The following is a 17843-nucleotide window of genomic DNA, read 5'->3' as shown; positions in this document are numbered from 1 at the left end:
TTTCAACATCTAAATTAAGACCACCGCTCGCTTTCTCAGCTGCTCCCTGATTTATTATACATCATAAATATATTACACATTTCATCTGCTACAAGAAGTTGACCCTCATAGTCGGTCCACTTCCTTCCTCTCTCAATCACTTCCTCCTCAACTTCCTGCTCTCCAAACATCTCGCCCCACCCTGCATGTCCCCTCAGCGCTTCGTCTCGTTTTTCTCCGAGACTGCAGTTAAGGCAAGTCGACCGCAAACACGGTTGTTAAGATGATCAATACCATTGAAATATTAAACCTTAAAAAGCCGCATTATTGATTGTAAGGCCGATGATAAAACTGTTCATTATCATAATCGCTGAAGCTCTGTATAAACGCTTCGGAGAGGGACTACTGCAGTACACAACACTCGGCCACCGGTCGAACTGGATTTCGTTTTTCAGGAAGTACAATTTAGCCTTAAGGAATGTAAATGCTGATATTTAAAAGTTGAACGTGGTGTTGTGACCGTAATCATAGTTGAACTATGGCATTTGTAGTAAAACCACAGTAACCACAGGTTAAATCTCTCACTACTGTAGCCGTACTTTATCCATTACACAGTATTTGTAGTAGAACTATGAATAAATTGATGAAACATGTCTTTTACAATTGTACATAAAACACTTTCAAATAAAGTATCAAGTAAAAATTTACTTCATGCAAATGTCAAGTAAATAACGTTATTCTAAAGTAGTGATAACCTTTGTATAAGGTGCTATATCATATACATTTATGTTTACGATTGCATTTAACTTTAAAGTCTCTTATAGCTCACACAGTGTATATGTTCTCTAAGATTCGAACCCATGACATGGGCGCTGCACACAGGCCCTGTGTGATGTTGACACATCCCTGGGAGGACAAAAGATTTGGAGAGTAATACGACGATATTCTTTTCAACAGTGTTGAGCACCTGCGTTTCACTTAAGGATCAACATCATGCGGTCTGAATAGCGCCTGGATAACCTGCTCTAATCCAAGGCCTTTTTAACTAATCTGGAAAACAAATATCTCAGTAATGACCCAGTCCTGCACCTGGTAAAACAGAGCGACAAGAGACACAGCACCTGGAATTAGCCAAATAACTTGGGTAATGCATCCTTAAAGGCACAGGCACCCTTTTAGTGCTCCCCTGAAACAAATCCAAGGGATCACGTATCCTGAAAGACCGTTTTCCTTTTAAGTGACCAGAATCATAATGGAAGAGCTGTGCTTCGTGTTCACCCAGAATCTTTCATCATTTACTCATCCGCATGACATCCTCATTCCTCCTGCAGAACACAAAGGAAGATTTTTTGGAAAACACGAGTAAGCAAACAACTTTGACTTTCATTGCATGAACACTTTACTCAAGACATTTGAAACATTTCTCTAAATCTTTGTGTTCAACAAAAGAATAAATGGTTTTGAATGACATGAGGGTAAAAGACCATCTCTCAATGTTTTCTTAATCCAGGGGAGACCAATACAATCCCTCTGGATGGCATGAGAGGGCAGCTGTTGAATTCATTTTTTTAGCAAAGAGTGCAACAGCTGATCAGGAGTATGAGCAAGAGAGCATTCACGTGAGAGAAGATGGGACCTCTTACTGTGCTCTGCCTTGGCCCCATGTATTCAAATAAAGGCTTAGAAACCAATAGCGGCACAGAGGCGCACACACTCTCACAAACACGAGGGATTAAAGGCCGTCCCTGTGAAACCATTCTGTGGAAATGATTTCTTTGCTGTAATTCTTCAGCGGGATATCCCGGATAAATAATTGAAGGCTTTCTTTGAAGACTCTACGCTGCATCTCCGTTTACTCTTCGCTTCGCATTTGCTAATGTCATTAATGACAAAAATTTGGAAAGAAAGTACAAACTTTTTCTCGAGTACACAAATACTTCTTTTATGAGTTCTGGCTCAAATTCCTCTATGCTTAGTTAAATCTCTTGTCCTGGGAAAGAGCCGTGCTCGCTTTAAGCAAAAAACCTCGAGGGAGGATGGCTTTCTACTACAACGCCCACCCCCTCACCCCACCACCTTTTTAAAGAATTATGGAGTGTTAATAAAGTACAAGGAATAATGTGTGCCTTGGAGAACGGGTGAAGCGAAGGTGGGGAGATGTTGGTGTCCAGACATTTAAGGAAAACAGAGGAAAGAGAGCTAGAAGGCATTAACGTTAAACATTATCAGACAGCTTTGTCAGGAGAACTAAAGGGATTCCTACCGATGAAGTTTAAGTCAAGTCTATGCTTGAACAACAGATTTATTTGGTACCTGTGATCCCACAAACTTCCAAAGCGACATGCAAAAACAAAATGTTAAAAGCTTCACTTAACCCAGAGACCAAAACATTAATGTTTAAACTATTTTCTAAACTACACTTTCAACCCACCTGCAGATGTTTTGCTTCAACAACTTTCATTATCTCTCGGTTTGTGGTATGTAGACACTACCAATAAATCATAACCGTAACTACAGACACTCGCGGTTTATCGCATCGTACAGACAACGCCTCGCAGCGTTTACGCAAAAGAGAGCCAATGGAAAGCGAGCGAAGTGCCGTGCATTCTTCCTAAGCAGTGATAAAATGAGTAACTCTTAACAGAGGAAGAGCAAAAAAAACATGAGAAAACAAGTAGTTAAGAGTGTAACAAGGTGGCCCTGAAGCCGGTGTTGAAAGATAATGAAGCCTGAAGCCTCTCGGTGAAGAGGAACATCGAAAACATTTAACGGTCTTCCGCCAACTCTCAACGTGTCAGGGCACACAACAAACATTTCACTGCGAGGGAGATTTAAACCGCAGTCAAGTTGACAAACTAAAATCTAATTTGGTTACTGGAACGGCGCACCAGGGAAGGCATACATGACAATGACTCAAACCCAAGGAAATAAAATATTTAAATAGCCAAATAAAAGAGCAGGTGCCACACCTACTAAAATACAGACATTTCCTAGTCACCTATAGACGCTGTATAGGAAACATGTACAAAGAGCCAAATGATGTTGATCAGGATTTAAAACAGAACTTTAATGGAACTGCATGGTACTGCCTTGAAAGAACGTGAGGGAAACAGTTAGGGTTAAAACAAAAGAAAGTTGAAAGAACAGAGCGGCAGGGGGAAAACCAACACTGTGCCACCAACATAAGCCGGTCAAAGTTAGCTGGCATGACAACGCTCCCAGACAATCCTGGCATTGTGGTGTCTGCCAGGATTTAGGCCACCGAACGCTCAGCAGAGGTCAGAAAGCCCGTCACTTTAGGAGGGCGGCGAACCCTGGGGGCGAAAGCATGTGCAAAAAAGCCCAGCAATTGTTGCGAATACATGTTCCTTCTACTCTCCAGTGCTTAACAGCCCTGTGGACAACAGACGAAGAACCATCCCACAAACTCTCTCCTAGTTCTTTTTAATGAGGCGGCCACAAGCTGTCCCTATCCCATCAGCCCCGGTGCTATGCTGAACGCCGCTACAGCACCTGTTAGTTATAAATCAGCCTCACTGAGCTGTGTTTGGGAAGTGAGGCATTAAGCATGACACAGACTGTCAAAGTTCACGTCACGCTAACCGCAACATCTCGCTGAACCTCTGAGCGGCAGGCCCAAAACTCGCCCCGGCACCGCTGCGCTCACATGGCCTGCCTCCCTGCGCTGCGCCGCATGAAATGAAGATTACATCTGGTGCCCAGCTGGGCCGAGAGAGAAAGAAAGAGTGGGTGAGAGAGTGAGAAACACCAAGCGATCGAGTAAAAGAAGGAACTACTAAAAGACAAAACTAGGGAAGGCTCTGGTGTCCTTCTTGAAGAAGTCACTCTGTGGTCATGTTTTAAGGATTTACGACTGGAGCGTAGAGCCTTAACTGTTGGTGACAGATCAATGTGGGGGTAATAATACACAGACCTGAGAGAGAGAGTGAGACAAATGTGCTGCCTAAAGAATCTCTCGTGTCAGAACAGGGTCATAGGTCAAATCCTGGAAAAGGAATCACATTCCTTCATGGACAGAAAAACATCTTCAGTTTGCGTGCCTGCGAGTTTCCCCACCCCTTTGCCCAGGGAGCTGCCAGCTAAATAATAAACAGATATGTTTCTTTTGAACTATACATACTGTACGGTTGGGTTAGGTACAGACGAAAAGCCAAAGTGAAAGCCTCAAAAGAAAGTATCATCTGCTAATGATTTATTCAAGGGCAGCTACAGACAGGGGCCAGCGCTAAGATGTGGCTTGTTGTGTTTAGCCGTTAGCTGCGGGGTCAGGGAGGAGGGGCCGGGGCAGTGCCGGCAGGGGCCGGGGCTCTTTGCTGCTTCGCTGTAATTTACATTGCTGTGTAATTACCTGCAGAATGAGAGACTCGAAAGATACATGCGAAAGCTTCCAACACGAAGGCACCTTCTGCAATAACCGAAGGCCTTCCAGGGCCGGCGCACAGGCCAGAAAGAGAGCTATGTGTAATTGCAGACCTAAGAAACGTGCCAGCGTGTAAGTGTCAAGTACAGACAAATCAGTATCACACCCTGTAAGTTAGTTTTGGCATGTTGGAGTAACACGGAAACCTTTTACATTGAAAACACATCGTTCTGTAATGACGGGACCCATTCACTGCAGCAAATCGAAGGGATAAACTCCCGTCCATCATCTCTCGCCTCTCGCCGGCGAAGGAGGGCTGGATTAGCAGAAAAGCAGAGAGTATGAAGCGTGTTTAAAGAAAGGCCAGATGGACTTGTTCTCACCTTGCAAGGCTGACTGGATAATTAAGGGGCTGAGCTTCATGACAAACCAATCGTTGAAAGGCTTACCAAACCAATGTGCGTGAGTCCACGCTGTATTGTATAGGGTAAAGTTAGCAAGTGGAGATTTCGGTTTAACAGCTGCGCACACATGCACATCACTCGCCAAACGTGATGTGCAACTTTGTCTTTTTGTCCTTTATTCAAATATATTGGACTTCTATACAGCATATTCAAGGTATGAAGACTTAATTTGAAAAAAAAAAGTGATGTTTTTATTGTTTTAGTTAGCTTTCATTTTTCAATTATTATTACTTAATCACAACAACAACAAAAACCCAACTACAGTTTGATTTTTTTACTGTGCATTCCCATTAAAGGGCTAACAATTTTTGCAAATTAACTCTTTATATATAATATCAATGATGACTTTTTTATATATAAAATAAAGTAATATTTGCCGTATAAATGAGAAAAATACAAAAACACTACTAGAACACCAGTCAAATTTGATTTTCCTTTTTTTATCTATGTATTGCTGTCTAAATGCTGGACGGTGTTTCTACCAGGATGAATGTATGTATGTGTTTTTTCTCTGAATATTCAAAACTAAACATTGAAAAATAGATAATAAAGTATTAAGTGTTGTATGCATTTGCATAGTGTAAACTGCAGCTGAGCTTTGGAAAGAATTTAGGGAGGCTTGTCACAAAAGTGAGACGGAACATGCACAAAGCTATTGAGTGGAGGCCAAGGAGAGGGGAGCAACAATATATTAATTGCTGATAAAACTAGTCAATGCATGCTGGGTTTTTTTGTTTTTCTATGCATTTTTGCATATTGTAATAAAAGCAATATTCCACAATAAACTGCCGTTGGTAAGTAATAGTCAATCACTTTAAATTGAGTTTGTCCATTTTCTGCCCTATTTTGATGGTTTAACTAAACCTTTAGGTTTAAATAAAAAAACATGCAAATATGTCCTGTGGACATCACTTTTGGCTGCTACTATAGATGATTTTGTAATGCAGATAAACCTGCAAGCGGTGACTTACACAATCTCATCTCTTAAAGCGATAGTTCACACAAAAATGAAAACTGTGTCATCATTTACTCACCCTCTTGGCACTTCTAACCACTATGACTTTAGTCTGTGGAACACAAAAGATATTCTGAAGAATGCTGGTAAACAAATAACTGCGGTACCCATATTACTCTATTGTGCAGACACAAAACCAATGCAAGTCAATGGGTACTGGTGGTGTTTGGTTACCAACATTCTTTAAAATATTTCTGTTATGCAGAAGAAACTAAAACATGTTTGAAATAACAATAGGGAGAGTATATTATGACCGAATTTACACTTTTGAGTGAACTATCCCTTTAAGGGCAAAAATACTAAAAAGTATTTTTTAAACTATAAAAAAATCCTGAAATTACTGAAACGTTATTCAATAAAGCTTATATCCTGCTTGGAGGGAGTTAAATCTGCGTAGACTTTCAGTGCTTTGTCACGGTTTTGACAAAAAGGAAACATGCCAGAAAACAAGATAAACATTAGATGGCTGTCAGGATATGTGCAGTTTTCTACTAAAAGGAAACGGGAGTAAAAGATCAACTGCACTTTGGGTCTCAAGACCACGGTCCTTCGCTTAGTCTTACCATTAGAGAATGTGTGACACACATCTGCTGCTTTGTGTGTGTGTGTGTTTAAGAGTTGAGGGAAAGCTGCCAGATATGGTGCTATACTGTGAATGAAATCGCTCAGTGGAGCAGCAAGTTTGTAGTCAGTTGCCTGTGCCAGGGCTCTAGGCGGGCGAGTGAGAAGCTATGTATACATGCCAACACAACACGTAGAAACAGCCGGCATGGCACACACATACAATAAAAACATATTTAAACATAAAAGGACACATTCAGTCTGATACATCATATCCCAGAGCTTATCCAACAGATAGTCTTCACAAAAACATTACGACTACTGATGCAGGAAACAGCACACACACCACTTGACAGCTCCGAAAAAGCTTCCGAGTTTCAATTTTAATTCTTGTTCTTAGGGAAGAGTTACAACGATTAGGCTAACTATTAAATCTGCATCGCAAATAGTGCTTTAACAACATGCCAAACACGGATGAGATGTGTCCTAGATTTGCATGGACAACACAGAGAAGAGTGCAAAGGTGTTACGCCCAAGCCCCGCTCTCAAAAGTGGTGAACGGTTGATGTCATCAATGGATCGCGCCTCGTGCTGGGGAGGGCCCTGTGTAAAACGAGAGGCGCTTAATTGGCTCAGGGACTGTAATTCGGGGGGATTAATTGAAGTGAACTCTACGGTGCCAGGTGTACTCCTTTCATAGGGCGGGGAGCAGAGGGAGCTTGTGGCTAGCCAACTAGGTAACAGCAAGCGAGCCTGCAATACACAACTCAAGCATTAATACTAAGGTAAACAGTGCTGTGCTCCTTGAAACTAAGGAACTGTCGGGTATTCTGGCGATGATCATTTAACCTAAAACTACATATTATCTTAAGATTAACACCCAAACCTAAAATGAGCATGTCTGTGATGTAAATATAAGCCAAATATAAGGGAAAAGGCGGGGCAGCGAGGACAGCAACACCTGTTGGCCCAATCACCGCCTGCTTATCTAAACTGATCTATTCCTCATTAGAGGGACACAGCAAGGGAAGTCAATCTAACTGTGAAATAACGGAAATGCTTTGGATTAAAAGGCATTAATGAGTTATATTGGACCTATTATCAAGTAAGAGGGCTTAGGTATGCTTTACTCAGATTGTCAAGTAGAAACGTATTCAAATATTTTAACAACCCTATTTTACTGTTGGAGCTTTGACAGAAACCTGTGGAAACTGCCACTTATGACAAACAGAAGTAATAAGAGAGAAAGCAGCCTATATATTTGCGTTCACCTTCAAGTCTAAAGTCGCTACTGACCATTATTTTTCATGTCACTGGGTACCCACTTGAGTATCAAATATGTACAATCTATGCTGTTACTTGTAGAAGTAAATTACAGGAAGAGACAGAAGGAAGGTGACTGGAAGAAGAACCATTATCCCCGCAGTCCTGCAGGTCAACTCTTTCCTTATCAAGGTGCAGGTCAAAGCCACATATCTCTTCTACTAAGGTGAGGGTCACCACAGCGCTCCATCCAGTCAGGGGTCAACCAGAGGTCTTCAGCCATTGAGGTTCATAGCAGCACAATAAAACAATCAACTAGGGTGCCGGACCTAGGTCAATAATATACTCCAAGGCCACAGGGGGTCACCACCTGCTCTCTGGCCTCTTATTGGAAAGTCCTCGGAGGTCTTCAACAGTGGACTAGGGTTTTAATTTCAAGCCTGAGGGGAGAGCAATGGCATAATTGTATTTTCAAGTCAGCGCAATAAAACAATTGATGCATTGCACAACGTGTTATTTGGCATTGGCCAAAACTGCCTCTTTGCTTTCATTAAAATAATGAGACACCAAAACGTCAACGCAATTGTCAGCAGCTTGCTATGATGTCACCAGTCACTGTTATCAATGCAATACACAACCCCTTTTACAATATCTCTTTGAGCACACTACCAAGCGTCTCATCTGCTGAGAGTCTGACACAAAACCATTGAATTCTCTGTCTGTTCCCAAGCAGTCCTGCAGCTAACAAGACACAGTGCCTTTTGACTGTCATTTTTGAGCGCACGTAAAAGTAGCTTGGACAGAGATACAACGAGAACAACTCAAAATCTAAAATGTGCAGTCACCTGAAACTCAACACTAGCAACGTCCTACTTGGAAAACGGGGGGAAGTGCAGATCAAGGCTTTATCTGTTGAACTTAACAGAGTGTCTCTAGTTCTGGCTGACTTGAACAAGTACACAGAGCTCGACACATTCCTCAGAGGACCTGATCCCGGAACAAACAGGGAGGGAATAGAGGGAAGAGCCTCTTTTCTTCCTATTCTCATACTTCCCTTTCCTTCCAACTCACTATGAATGGAGGCAGACAGCATCCTTACAGTTGCCAGGATGAGACAGCAGTTAAGACTTGGCTGCTCTCCCTCTCTGCTTAAGGCAGATATCATGTTTCTAACAGCTCTGGCTGGTTGGATACAAAGAGGAGCTCAAATAAGAGCTCCAAACAGGTGAACCCACCTGACTTGAAGGCTGCACCCTTACCCCCCGAACTTTTTTAAAGCTTAAAACTAGCCCTAAACAAAAACTACAAGTACAGAAATAGATTGAATAACATCTTCAACACTTGTTTACCTCTTACGTACGAGCCGTTTAATACTCCAAACTTTGGCACGGTAGCGTGCGAGAGTGAAGGGTAAATGTTCTTCCCCTCCCCTTCGCAGCTCTGCTCCAGCAGGCGTCATTAGGCAGCATAATCAGCATTCTGTTTGCATACATTTGCCTTATTTTATTGATCTCTCTTCATTCATTAGCCTTCAGGGGCCAGTCATTAACACGTGTCCCCGTTACACCCAGGGGAAGCCTAATTCCTATACACGCCGGATTTCGGCAGAGGGCACAAGTGGGCTTGTCACAGTGGGCACAGGGCCAGTGCCAGCCCCATCCCTGGATACCCATTCTTATCTGCGCCCCTGGCTGTCGACAGCCTCAGCCAAGATTCACTAACAAGGAGAGCCTTTCCCCTACCCTCCGTTAACTAAAAGGACAATTATCCGGAGAACAATGAGGCTTTTCACAGAGCCTTATGTTGTCATTAATGCAGTGGATCTGGTTACAGCAGCCCCAGCTTAAGCTAATTACAGAATGCTATCTGTGGATTCTTCATTGCTTCTTAATTAAGTAGGATTCATTTCTGAAGGGGGTAAAACAGTCACTTTTTTGCTTAGTTTTCCCCATCTCTTTGCTTGCTTTGAGAAATGTTGGGGGTTTGCCTTAGGGCTCCCACAGCTGATAACACAGATGTGATATATTTGGGAACATACTCGCATGCTGGAAAACGTACATGTGTGCTACAGATACAATCACAAACACTATTGAAGACAAATGTTGCGACTAACAAAAAACAGAACTATTTTTTATATGCAAGTAGGCCACTACTAGTTTGCTCAAGCCTGGGGCAGCCATGGTAACTTAATACCCGGCATGTCTTCTGTCTATTTGTGTCTCCACAGAGGACTCGAGCCCTTTCAACATCCCCCCATCACTAACACATTCTTATAAGCCCTGATTAAGCCACTCTTATTTCCTACAACGGTCACCCTGCCAGAAAGAAGGATGGCAAAGGTTTACAGTCACCATTCACTCGCCAACAAAACCGAGATGGCAGGAGACCACGATGGCTGAGGAATGCGCATCCTAAAAGACATCCTACGAGATTCTTCTGCTTACTGTCGCCTTGAGCGCTCTCTTCAACAGGGTCTGACCCCTCGCTCAGAGGTTAAGATGACATACAAGCTCATTTCAAAGGCCTCGCGTAGCTTCTCAAAGGGAGGAATCGGCCACCGCAGGCCGGCGTGAAACACTCCATCAAAGAAACTCACCGAACGACACAACAGGCGGCCAAGGTGCTACGGAAATGTGAGTCAGAGAAAAGCGAGAGAATGATGGATAGAGAACAGGCGGGAGAGTGAGGGCAAGCTCTAACCATTGTGCGCTTACAACATGCGCCGAGTATGTACCAGTTCACCGAGAGGTGAGCTCAATTAAACACATACACACTCGCACAAAATCGCACTTGTACACACAGAGCTAGTTTGGCAAGAATGTGTCTATGCTTGCTTCACATTGTGCAGCGGGACTCCGGCTGCTAATTGAGATTGCAAAAAAGTAAACAGACACGCTGTTATGCCCTCTCTGTATATTTGAAGAGATGGGGATGTATCAGCACGTACACCCTATGCTACACCCTCCAGATCGAGTTTCAGGAAGGTCACGGGCAGAACACAGTCACTTACACGCAATCGTCAGCTGAAGAAATAAGCGATTCATTTGGGATATTGTTCTATCTTCAAAGCAAACAAAACGAATGTAACCTGTCTTGCATAACACCTCACACATGGCCTCCTATGCATTAGGCAGACAAAGCAATGACATCCATATAAAAGACACTACTTTACCTTTCCCCTACTTTGTTCTTTATAAGAAAAACCCAACCTGTGCAAATAAAATCTCACAGGGAGATCTAAAAGTACCCACAGTAAAACAACCTGTGGATGGTGTGGAACAACAAAACAACAAAACCCAGAAGGAAAATGGAAACCCATTTGTCATGTCCTATCCCTGGCACATCACTGACCTTGCCCCCAAGATGCATCAGGGCCAATAAACCATACCCTACAACTCTTCCACTCTAGGTCCCAGCGACCCTCGATGAGCTTCTCGTCTTATCACCCACTGTGCTGCTCCCTTTATTTGCCCTGCATTTACCCTCTGTACATGAAAAATGTAGTGTTTTAAGTAATCCTTGTTTGTACTGGCCATAATTGATTGGGTAATCCTGGTTTAACATGCACTAAAGCCAGTGCTTAAGAATCTATTAGGAAAGCTAACAGCTTAAAGACGCAGATCTCCCTCTTTTGCACTCAAGTCGTCCTGGATGCACCTACCCACACATACAACACAAGATGCAACTACGCCTTTGATCGCCTTCACCTTTTTGAAGTAAAATTCTCAGTTCTAATCAAAAGTCTGTGTGTCCCGCTAAGGATAAGCTTTTGTTTCCATGTCACCATGCTAATCTACAACAGCTAAAATGATTGAAATGCCTGGCTACGTGCCATGGCTTGGAATTTCCCCAGGTAAAATGGGTTCGGCCTCTCCTTCAGCATGATGACACCCGGCGCTGGTGGCGTTCTTACTGTGTGGGAACCGCCTTGCCTCTATGGACACTCCGACCACAAAGTCTCCGTCAACTCGACATGACACACGCCACACCAGGCAGTCATCGCAAAGACAGGCTGTCATAATCACCATAAATCTCCTCGCATCAGCACATAGGGAAAGCAAGCACGAGAGAGGCAGATGTGAATTGGGTTACATGTTTCAGCTGTGTGCTCTGAGAATAGATTATTCAAGCAGCGCTTGCTGCAGCAATGACAGACTAGAAAAGCAGGAAGCAGTGTGTTTCTCACATGAAGGGAAACCAGGGACATGACTCTGCCAAGGACCCAAGCCTTCCTCAGCCAATCAAAGACAAGAATACGGTACACAACTGTGCCATTTCTTTCCTCTAACCAAACACACACAGAGCATAATCCCCCTAAAGACCTCTGCCCTAATGGGGCCCACTACTGTAATTACAAGAAATATATTTGGGATCAGGCACTTAAGTAGCCAGCTAAAAGTGGCCGTGAAAACAAAAACGCTCTGTAATTATTGTCTGCCTTCTCTCTCCCTCTCTCTCTCTCTCTCTGTCTGTCTTTGTGTCTTTATACTTTGACTTGGGTTACCTGTCCTTCCTTTTTTTTGGTCAGAAGGCTGTTGTTTTCCAGATTTTCTCTCTAATCCGTGTCTGGAAGCAGCGCTGGCATTGCCGGCAGTGTGCCAAAGCCTGTGAACGAGATGCACGGTTCAGCCCGCAGGAGCTCCGTGACGACACAACATAAAGATACTAGAAATTTGAGTCGCCGTTCGCAGCTCTCCTCGCGTATGAATGCATTTTTTTTACGACGGGAGACAGGAAAGGGGGGTCATTTTGCACAGCACAAAAGCTCTATTGTGCAAGAGAAACTTTATATACATATTAGAAACTTGAAACTCCATAGAATTCACAGAGCTGGATTCTTGTAACTGTGAACAAGATAACATTACCAACCATTCTCTGCCCTCTCTCTCTCTCTCTCTCTCTCTCTCTCTCTACGCACACAAAAAAGAAAGCGGAATCTGTCATGATGGATCCTTTTTATTAACCTACAGGGTCACCTAAAAGATATGATAAGAACTCTAGACTCCAGGCTGTTTTTGGGTCTAAAATATGTAACATTCTTGAAGAAGTCACACTGATCTGTTCTTAAGATACTCTATTTTTATTGCAATACTCAACCGTCCCAACATTCCTTTACTAACAAGTGCATCTGTCCTCACTACCCACAATGAGAAATAGAAATTGTCATAGCACCTTTCTGCACTTTGAAAACATGTGTCGGTATAAATACTACACACGTGTGCAAACCTGCTTTTTTCCTGTTCCCTTTTGGCACAAGTTATTCTTGTTAAAACAGCTGTACAACTCCTTATCTGCTGCTTGAGCAGGAAAGTTAAATAACCGCCTTCGCAGAACAAATAATCAAATGTGATCTCCAGCCGTCTCTAAACAACCGTGGGGCGGGGTTGGTGGGAGTAATTCTGATCCGGGCAGTGGTGTGGCTGGGAGCTCAGGGGTGAGACGTGGGTAGGTACGAGGGGCAGCTGGGCAGGTGTGTGTGTGCACGTGTATGGGGGGAATGGGGAGGTGCCGGGTGAATGGCAGGAGACGCCACGGCAGTGACATCACTCGCAGACCTGTAATTAAAGCACAGCTCTCCACACAAAAGCTGAAGAAAGGTATCGGCAGGGGAAGGATGGCCATTTTCATAATGACAGCTTAACCCCGACAGCCTGCAAATAAAAAGCCACACAAACAGTCCCTATAGCTTCTAATTACTGTTGTACTGCCGGGCAAACAAAAACATCTCAACGCTAATAATCAAATCCCAAACTATACACACGTACACGTACACATACACAGTCTAATCAACCAGGTAAACAATACAATCGCGCTCTAGTGACAAAGAGACCTTGATAGCTCCCTCTCAATGAGGAACGGTGAGAAAAGTATATTAAGGATTAAAGGTGTAGTTCCATCAAATTTTTTATTAAAAATATTTTTTTCACTACCACGCTATGCCAGATGTATTTGACTTCATTTATGCATCTGCATAAATTATGAGATTTTTTTAATAAAATAATCAGTATACATTTATGGGCCAAAATGTTAAATACCAAGTGCATCTAAATTCATAAGAAATCCAAATGAGCATGAACGTTTATTTTAGCAAAACAACGTGCTAAATATTTTTGTGTTTGATAAAAATTATAGAAAATGTAAAGGCCTTTAACTTGAAAACAGAAAGTCACATTCACCTGGGAAGTATGAGAGCGAGTCATTTTTATTTATTTCTAAACTAATCCCTTAAATTAAACTCTTGAGAAACTGCGTCAGCAGATGTGTTTGGGGCACATGAGATCATTCTCTCCTTTACTAGCCCTAAACTAGCCTCAATATTGTTACAATTCCATCTATTGAAATCTGCCAGTACCAAGATGTCTCAATGGACGGTCAACAGAGACCTAGTGGAGATAAAGAAGTCTGTCCCTGAGCTGAGAATCCCCAGTAGACTAAAACAGAGAAATAATTGAGTAAAAAGAGTGGTGAGCGAATTAATAAACTCATCTATTATGCAGGCTTCAGCGAGACGAGGTTGAGAAATGATGAGCTTTATTTTAAAAAGCAGACAGGAATACTGCCATGAAGCACGTGAGTCACTAATGAATCAGTGCTGAGTGGTCAGATTGCTATGCACGGCTGCACTCATCTCAACGTTTTCCAACAGCTCCGTTTCAAGACCAAATTTCCCTTGGATGCATCAGAGCTGACTGAAAAAGCATGCAACTATCTATTTGTTTTGAGCGAGACCATTTAGGAGACTTCAGACTCTTATACCTTCAATCACACAGCATTTCAGAGCAACCAACCCACGGTAGATACAAGGGTTGGAGAGTGTTTCCAGACATGACCCCCTACTCTTTAAACTGTGGAAATATCACATCCTCACAAAGACTGAAGCCAATTGGAAGAGAAGAGTGGCTTTGTTTGAGCATCTCGCCCTCTCTCTTTAGTCACTTACATGCCCACAGTGTCGCAGGAGCATATAGAGGCCTTAAAAGTATGTTTTAATAGACACTTTCTTTCCTCTCTTTTTTAAGCTCTATTTGAAGTCAGTAACAGCCGTTGTGTTCCAAGTCTTGTTTAAAGGTCAATCCTAAAAGGAAAAAGAGGGAATAGTTAAAGTTAAAAGCTTGCCGAGTTCAACTGGCGTCCCGCCTACTAGTCTCCTATTGCCCAGAGTACTGGGTTTTGCTGCCAAAGTGGGCCACACCTGAACAGCTTCAAAACAATATTAAAGACATGACAGCCAGGGCACGAGAAGTACTTGTATGTTTGCGTGTCTGTGATTAAAAGCAAACATGCTGCTGACTCACTTTTTACTCTTTTATCCCCGTGCAACTCAGCACTTCTACTTTCCTCCAGGCCATTGCTATTATTACATCATTTCCTAATCATCATTATTTGGCGTAATCCATGTCATTTGAGATAACCTTAAGAAATAGTTCACCCAAAAATGAAGCCTGGCAACATTTACTCACTCGCCTGACCCAAACCAGTACGACTTTCTCTCAGTTTGGAAGAAAAGACGAGCCAAGATTTGAACCTGACTGCCATGGCACCTCATGACGTCACTTGTTTACCCCTAGAACTGGCTTGTCTAAATCTTATGTAAACAATGAATGGTGCCAAAGTAGTAAGTCAGACAGGAACAACGTCATGAAGGTGAGTAAATTACCTAATATTTTTGATCATACGGTGAACTTTCCAACCAAGCACCACAGCTCAAGTGTGCTATACATCATGCCGTATGAACTAAAGCCTATTGGTCTAAAGCTGTGTTTCAGAGCAAGACACCCATTTCTTTCCTTCACAGTCCGACAGATAATTGCAACGTACATGGGAATGCTGGGATGCCACCCACCACCAGGGCCAAGGACACAAACCTTCCTCTGTTCCAAATTTGCTTTATGATGGAAACCCCCCCAAGCACACGAACATATTGCTCTCACTTTCCACATACATACACACACACACACACACACACACAGATAGTCCAGGGATGAGGAGAAACAAGACGTGGAATGTTTCTGTAAAAATAGACAGATGTGGTTACATTACATCACAATATACCGCAGAAGTAAGAGTGCTGTTTTACTTTGAGCAGACAAGATCATCAGAAATGTTGCTTTTTTATGCAATTCATTTCATTCAGCTGTTTGCCAACAAAAACCTGATGCTTGCTTAAGGCGAAAACGCTCCGCACCGCTAACTCTGGTTTGGAACACTGAAAAAACAGAAAAGCTGTTATACCAAATACATTCGCTCAACATTTTTCGACACGTGTCCAAGAAACAAGTGCATAAGTTCCGAATTAGCATAAAGACACAAACAAGGTGCCCACCTCTCACACCCCATCCCGAAGTCACCTCAAAACACACCCAGCGAGGAAACGACAAACCTGCTCGAGTTCACATTCACATCAAACCTGATTAGCTTTCCATGAATCCTCCCTCTGCCTCTCATCCGCCGCTGACCTCTCCAACGCACCGGGCTTCAACCCCACCATAGTGGCGTCCCCTGGCTCGGCCCGACCCAGGGCCACGGGCCTCTCCTTTCCTCGTGGAAGTAATACCAGATTACAGAGCAACTGTTGTCAAATGTTTATATAATGTGTTTTTTCTAGTCCTTGTCCACCCCTCTCCGTGTTTGGACAGCTGTCCTTTAGCAGCGGGACATCTTCAGATGCTGCTCTTGCATGACTCTACGCTTTTTTATGCGGAATTAACGTCTCATTTCAACTTAATAAACAAGAAATACATTTCCAATTTGGCAACGGGAAGGCGTCCGGGGTCAGCGAGGGAGAGTCGTGTGTGGTATGTTTAAGAGAACATCAGGTTTTTGCTTGTTTTAAGAAAAGTATGCGTGCATGCATATGTAAATATGGGTGCTTGCTTTAATGTCCAGATTTTTACTTCTCCCAGAGGACAGAAAAATGATCTTCAATAGCTCGACTGTTTCTCCTAGACAGCAACGAGACGAAATGGAGAGCAAGTGTTAACTTTTGCTCAAGTGTCCTGGTTCCCAGATGTTTTCTCTATGGCGATTTCACATCTCCACTGGATTTACAAATGATGTCTCAAATTGTCAACACGCAAACATCTGCAATCACAAGTCAGAGATTTCAATGCAACTCACACGTTTCTCTTATTCTACCTGGACTAAATTATGGGGGGGGTGTTATAGCGCTACACTCTTATCATAAATCAACTTATCTATACATATTATGATAAACAAACGCATAACATGCCAGCTGTAATTTGTGGATCATTACCTCTAAGGCTCCAATTCTGCCAGACGTGTGTTCTTTGTCAACCTGCATGAGTTAAACATTTGCTCTGTGATTCAGGTATACCAAACGTGTCCCAACAGGCCACCAACATCCCAGCATGGAACACAACACTCAGCTCAACCCACAATGCGAAAGCGAGAGAGAGGGAGAGAGAGCGAGTGAGTAGGCGAAGACTTTCAGTGGAGTGAGAAGTTTAAAGAAAACAAAAGCGGACGGAAAGAGGAGGGAAAAAAATGCAGATCACACAGAAAGCTCCTTTTGTTTGTTGAATCAAAGTAGATCTGCTTAAATGAAATATCCATCAAAACAGGCATTCATGCCGGAGCGCGGGCGATGGGGTAGGAATGGAGGTGTTTGTGGACGGGGGTGGGGGTCGAGGCAGGGTTACAGGCAGGGTGTGACTGCTAGATGAAAGTCGGCCTGGGCTGGGTCACCTCCGTACCTCCCATTAAAGGAGCCTTTAAGTGTGTATGAAGCAACTTGGTACTGCTGGGAGCTCACCCTGATCCAGATGTTCTGTCAACAGAGGAAACAAGACGAAGCAGAAGCAAGGCCTCACACCACGTGCTCCCAGAACGCCACCCAACACACTTTTGTGCTGCTCAGACGATGTGCTTTTAAAGCTCGGGGGTCTTTAGTTACGTTTCACTGAAATCTCCGATGTTAGACGGTATAAATTGTATAAAGATAAATGTTTGGGTTCAGTCAGCCGAGCTAATATGAATATTAGAATACAGGCACAGTTGGAGACCTTGTTGAGATTTCTTTTTAAACACAAAGGAATAAGATTAAATGGAGAACCCTTTAGGGATTTTCTATTCTATGAGAATCTGCATTTCTTAGACACACACAACAAAAAGCCCTCGGTCCACATATCTCACACACATTTCAAGTGTCATCTACCCATCA

At 43.0% G+C, this 17843-nt stretch overlaps 1 protein-coding gene across 3 annotated transcripts in view; it reads right to left on the bottom strand.

Moving 5' to 3' along the window:
• Nucleotides 1-17843, bottom strand: part of zfhx3b (zinc finger homeobox 3b) — a 142719-nt gene that overhangs the window by 102126 nt on the left and 22750 nt on the right. Inside the window, exon 1 of one of the 3 annotated variants that reach the window (XM_056770156.1) lies at nt 16071-16112. The exons of the other annotated variants lie outside the window; for them this stretch is intronic. The gene's annotated coding sequence lies outside the window, so the exon portion shown is untranslated. Of the gene's footprint in view, nt 1-16070; nt 16113-17843 lie in introns of those variants that run through there. 3 annotated transcript variants of the gene reach the window in all.

The sequence above is a fragment of the Triplophysa dalaica genome, chromosome 1 (assembly GCF_015846415.1).
Source record: "Triplophysa dalaica isolate WHDGS20190420 chromosome 1, ASM1584641v1, whole genome shotgun sequence".
Classification (NCBI taxonomy): Eukaryota; Metazoa; Chordata; class Actinopteri; order Cypriniformes; family Nemacheilidae; genus Triplophysa; species Triplophysa dalaica.
The sequence above is the reverse complement of the archived record's forward strand: the minus strand, read 5'-3'. Positions and strand labels throughout refer to the sequence as shown.